The following is a 6,000-nucleotide window of genomic DNA, read 5'->3' as shown; positions in this document are numbered from 1 at the left end:
TTCACAGGTGTTTATCCTTAGCATAAATTACACATCATCTGAAGTCTAAATAAGAAGTGTTTTCAAGTATGTTTCCTTTTCGTATGCCTATTATATTTTATGGTAATTAATTAGCCTGTCTATTTATTTGGAGATAGGTTCTCGCTCAGTATAGGCTGATCTCTCACTCACTCCATAGCTGAGCACAGCATTGAACTGATCCTCCCAAATGCTAGAATTACAGGAATGTGCTACCGCAGGCAGTGCTGGGGCTGAAACCTAGGCCTTTGAAACGGTTGGACAAGCACACTACTAGCTGAGCTATACCCTCAACCTCAAACACTTCACATTTTAACACCTGATTCTGGTGGCTCTCATTTCCTTTTAGTGATTTAGAGACATTGAACCACTGAAGTTTATTTGCAGTTTTGTTTCTTTGAGGCACTGTGCAGGCTGAGGAATGATTGGCACAGGAGACTGGGCATGACTGGGAGTCTATGTATCTAAAGTGCTGTTGGAGCCGGTGTGCAACTGCGTGCCACAGGAAGAGGGGAGAGGCACAGGGCCACATCTATATCAGCACTGATGAAGGACAGATGCTCACGAGACGGTGTCTGGAAGTCTAGTAGTGGATAAAGGTCTGAGTGGTCCCATAAATCTGGCAGTATCTCAGTTTTTTAACATTGAATCAAGAGGTTTTGAAGGTCTAAGTTCCATGTAGTCTGGTTTAAAGACCCAACTAGGGACTACAATAAGTGTCTTTATAGATTACTTATCATAGGGAATAAGCGTTATTGCTTCATTCAAACTCCCAGAGATTTGAATATCATAGGAGTCTAGTAACTTCCACATATAATAGTTATAAAACTAGCAAGGCAGGTGGCCTTAAGTTTGAACCGACTGTCTAATTCTTCAGGTGAACTAGTCATGACATTTTCTTCTAGGAGTAAAGTATACCTTCATGGCCAGTGGATGGGAATTTCTCAGCCTATTATAATTCGCTGTTTAGCCTCATCTTTGAGAACTTATTTCTAACTTGGAAGTGATGGATTGATGTGGAAGTTGAGACTTTCATCTGATGGAAAAATTTCTTTCCTTATCATAACAATGTCTTTGATTGCACAGAAGTACTCATTATTCTTTGAAAAGACTATATTTTAAAACCTATCACACAAGTTATTGGGTAACCACTCACAAAACACAATAACTCATCACATGGAAATAGGTTATCAGCATTGCGTAGAATGTTGTTGGCAAGGTTCACATGAGAAAATTCCCCCATAAAATCACGTGCTCGAACCCTTGTCCCCAGTTGGTGGTGCAGTTTATGGAGGTTAGGAACTTTTAGGTCATGGAGGCTTGCTGGATGACGTGCATTACTAGGAGTGGGCTTTGAGTTTCTAGCTTTGGCCCACTTCTGATTTGTGACCTTGACTTCCTGTATGACAAAATGGAATCAGCCAGCTTCCTGCTCTAGCTGCCTGCTGACATACCTTCTTTACATGATAAACTCCCTCTGGATCTGTAAGCCAAGTTAAACTCTTCCTTCCACAAGTTGCTTTTGGTCGTGGTATTTTATCTTAGCAACCGAAAAATAACTAACACACATGTATAACAAAATTATAACTGTATTTAACTTTTAATGTTGTTGAATAATACAAAATCCAATATCTTTAATCTGCTATCCCTTAATTCAGAACAAAGGCCCGACCTGATACTGGACTATGTCACTACACCTGCAGGGATCTAATTTGGTTTGGGAAGCACCGTATGATGAGACTTAAAAAAAAATCTATTCACTTAAAGAAAAAAAACAGTATATGCTATACAAAAAAGCGATATGTACTTTATACAGTCTTTCTTCTAGAAGTGGTACTAGAACAACAAAAAACCCACCTGCAAATAAGCCCTTTCTTGTAAATCCAGTCTCCACACCATACTCACTGCCAGGGAGTTCTTACGTGTTTTTGTTTGCTTTTTTCTGCTCAAATGCTTTCAGTGGCTCCCGGTACATCTTTCCAGCCTCTGTTATGAATCCAGTCATACTCTTAATGAATCCTGTCACTCTCAAAATTACTGGCCTCCTTACTATTTGCTGTGTTCATTTGGGGGTTTCCTCTCCTCTGGACTTTTATGTCTAGAAATGCCCCTTTCTTCATGTCTGCTGTTAAAATAACATTTACCCATTCAAACATTGTTTACATTTACAATTGTTTTGATTATGCTTCCTTGCTTTACCCTATTGTCATACCTTTAAGAATAAAAACTGAATTCTCCTAAGTTTTGAATCACATGATGTGCCTAAGGCAACGCTTTGAAGGCGGTGGGCACTAGACAAGTTGTGCTGTAAAGACAGACATAAGGGTTCCCAGGTAAACTGAACGCTGGGGCAAATGGAACTCATATCTCAGGAGGTTACTCAGGAGCTGTGGTACTTTGTGACTTCTCAGAGACTTAAATTCCTTTTGCAGGGTTATATTGCTCAGGGCTTTGTAGAGAGACCGAATTAGGAGACTGGATATATTGATGTACGAAACACCAAGAACCCAGCAGCTGCTCAGTTAAGAGGCTGGATGTCTCTGCAGCTCCCACCTGGTGCAGAGGCCTGGGGAATTCCTGCAGAGCCACTGGTCTCCAGTTCACTCGGAAAGACGGGGGAAAGCTGGCTCTGACGCCATCTAAGAATGGCTTCAGTGGCAACAGGATGGATGAACTTGCCAGCCCTGGGTAGGGAGACCAGCAGCCACAGTTAGAGAGCAGTACCTGCTCCTGCTCTCCACACGTTTACACTCTCATCTTCACACTGATGGCCCGGATGTTCAAACAAAACGATGAGAAGACCATCCAGAAAGTGGTACCAGTCCCACACTGCCTAACATCCTAAAGTCCATTTCTCAGTCTTATAAGTGCTAGAATGATCAACTTCGGGGAAATTCAAGAATGTTACTCAGATTTTTAAGAGGCAGGATGTCTGAGAAGCAATAGAAAACAAGTTTTACACACACACACACTATATCTATACATCTTTATATATACATATAAACATATTCACATATGGTATATATGTGCTCACATATGAGTATATAGCTATTCCGATCTATAACATGTGTACATGCGTGTATGTATATCTATTCCTATATGTATACATGTATGTATGTGTCTGCACATGTATATATTATTTACGCATGTGTATATATTAATATATTCATAGAGATATAATGTTTATGTTTGTGTGTGTGTATATCTGTGCATGTGTGTGTTTGTATATCTCTGTGAAAATCTAGGTTCAGATGCACCTGTACAGCACGGATGAAACTAAACTAGTCTGTTTCTGTTTATAAGACTTAAAGTTTCTCTGTCTGGGAATGAAAGTTGCCCACAGAGGAAATCATCAGGAGCTTGGCAAGCTCTCTTTTGCAGTAACTTAGGTGTGCACCGCCCGCGGCCAAGGACTGGCTGTCCCCGGGTTCCCTCAACGCTGCCAGGCTGGCCGAGGCGGTGCTGCGCTGTGCGGAGGCCCTCCCGCGGGAGGCGCGGGCGTGGAGGGCGTGGGCCGTGGGCGGGGCGAGTCCCGCAGCCCGGGTGCTGGGAGCTGTCAGTGTCAGGCACAGGAGAGAGGAAGTGATCGCTTCGGAGGAGCGCAAGCCTAACAGTGCAGCGTGAGACAGCACATCCTGCAGGCGCAGGCCCGCCGCTCTCCGTCCTCCCGTGCCTCCTCCACCGCCCCTGTGATCCTCCACGGACAGCGTCCAGGTAACCGGTGGGTGGGAGGTCGCGTTTCCGCGCAGACACCTCGGAGCCCCTCCGCAGCCCTCCGCCCGGGTGACATCAGCAGGACACCGGGAGCAGTATGACAGCAGTGACCGCTGCAGCGACCACTGGGCACAGCCTGGGTGCCTTCCTTAGCTCCTATGTTCTCTGGTGCCTCAGGCGGGAGCCCTCCAGCGGCAGCCCCTGCGGCAGCTGCCCAGGAGTGGAGAAGCGCAGGCTGAGGAGAAAGGGTCAAGGGTGTTCTCACCTTGTGGCCCACTTGTGCACTGGGAGAGGCATACCAAAGCGCCTCGCCTTGGTCTTCTCTTGGGGAGCAAAAGATCTGCAGCTTTGCTGTCCGCACCCCTGTGGGCTACCAGCTGATGGCTCCTGGGAAGGGAGAGCTGCAGAGTGAGGGGAAGGATGCTGTTTGATTACATTTCCGAGCTGTCTGTAAAGCTCTTGGATGCTGTTGCTACCCACCAAGTCGGAGGGCGAGAATGCACTTCCAAGGGAGCTTTAATTAAACACTCACGCAAGATGCCAGTTTCTCTCTCTGCTGGATTTTTTTTTTAAAAAAAAAGTGTGGCTGGGGATGTGTTTTGGTAAACACCTTCACGGCTGCCTGACTCTCCTTCCCCCACTCCCACCCGGAATTGTTCTGGCCATATAAATCTGTGAGTCGTCATCAGAGCAGGGATCCTGGCAGCCCTGGTGGGGAACTGAGTGTACCGGAGTCTCATGACATCTACCTCGGCTACGGTTAACCCGAGGCTGAGGAGCAGGAAAGGAAATCCCTTAGGAAACCAGAGGCTCTAGGAAAGGCAGAAAATAGAATAAACCTTCTGGCAGTCCTGACTCCACCATACCTAAGGCAAGAACAAGTAGCCAGCCATTTTCTTGCCGGAGTTGTCTTCGAAATATGCATAACAGAGTTGATGCAGTTCAGAGTTGCGGAAGAATTGCTTCCAGACATTACAGACTCGCAGGAGGTGGAGCTCACGGGGAAGCATGAGAGCAACTGTGACATAACCTTGGCTAATGGCATGGTGACGAATAACTGTCCCCGGAATAATTCCGTGCAATCGTGGAAGTTACTGGAGGAAATGTGATGGTCAGTATTAGAGTGCTGGTAACTTTGAAATGGGAACATCCAATGCTAACTGCACTTGGGCTCCTCTTGAGAAGTTGAGTAGTACTTCCTCTAATTTTTTTTTTAACAATGCCAAGCTGGCTCCTAAATGGTTAGCTATCCGGAAATGTATTTAACTTTGTTCTTCCAACCAACCATGATTCTTAATAAAATCTTAATGTTCCCAGCACTAGGGAACAGTGATCTCTTCACTGGAACCAGCTCTTCAGGACATGAGATTTGAGGTTCCAGTGATGCTGAGATAGTCTATTAAAACCACCTAACACAGGGCAGGAGTGTACCTATCCGACCTGCCCAGCCTCAGGCACTATTTCCAGCCTCCTGGAGCATTTGTATGTCTCTGCCTTGTTTCGGGCTTCTCATATCTGCGCACCTGCATGGGTCTCTGGGACACTGCCACCTTTTGTGCACTGTCCTCCTGAGGGCAGACAGTGCAGGTTCATAGCTTCTGCCCACGGCCTGCCCTGACCCCAGATGAAGGGATCACAGATACACTAAGTATCTTTTATTTCTGCTTTATCGCCTCACACTGTGTCCACTAAATACAGCAGGGCTGGGAAGAACGGCTACCAAACTGTGCCGAGCTTTTCTTCATGGACCTCGTTTTCGTATCTCCTCAATTGTATATTATTTATTTCTTTATGTATTTATTTATGTATTTATTTATTTTTTGGGGGGGGGCGGTTTCGAGACAGGGTTTCTCTGTGGCTTTGGAGCCTGTCCTGGAACTAGCTCTGTAGACCAGGCTGGTCTAGAACTCACAGAGATCCGCCTGCCTCTGCCTCCCGAGTGCTGGGATTAAAGGCTTGCGCCACCATCGCCCGGCACTAATTTTATTTGTATTTATTTATTTATTAAAGATTTCTGTCTCTTCCCCACTGCCAGCTCCCATTTCCCTTTCCCTCCCCTAGTCAGTCCAAAGAGCAATCAGGGTTCCCTGCCCTGTGGGAAGTCCAAGGACTACCCACCTCCATCCAGGTCTAGAAGGGGAGCATCCAAACTGCCTAGGCTCCCACAAAGCCAATACGTGCAGTAGGATCAAAAACCCATTGCCATTGTTCTTGAGTTCTCAGTAGTCCTCATTGCCTGCTATGTTCAGCGAGACCAGTTTTATCCCA

At 45.9% G+C, this 6,000-nt stretch overlaps 1 protein-coding gene across 2 annotated transcripts in view; it reads left to right on the top strand.

The window, feature by feature from the left end:
- The first annotated feature begins 3,565 nt into the window (after positions 1–3,565).
- The window catches only part of Dync1i1 (dynein cytoplasmic 1 intermediate chain 1), a 300,797-nt gene continuing 298,362 nt past the window's right edge, over positions 3,566–6,000 (top strand). The window contains exon 1 of one of the 2 annotated variants that reach the window (XM_050123836.1): positions 3,566–3,732. The gene's annotated coding sequence lies outside the window, so the exon portion shown is untranslated. The remainder of the gene's footprint in view (positions 3,733–6,000) is intronic. The other variant, XM_050123835.1, reaches the window with a different exon arrangement.

Source organism: Alexandromys fortis, unplaced genomic scaffold (assembly GCF_014885135.2).
Source record: "Alexandromys fortis isolate MF-2015 unplaced genomic scaffold, M_Fortis_MF-2015_v1.1 scaffold_214, whole genome shotgun sequence".
NCBI classification, from domain to species: domain Eukaryota; kingdom Metazoa; phylum Chordata; class Mammalia; order Rodentia; family Cricetidae; genus Alexandromys; species Alexandromys fortis.
The sequence above is the reverse complement of the archived record's forward strand: the minus strand, read 5'-3'. Positions and strand labels throughout refer to the sequence as shown.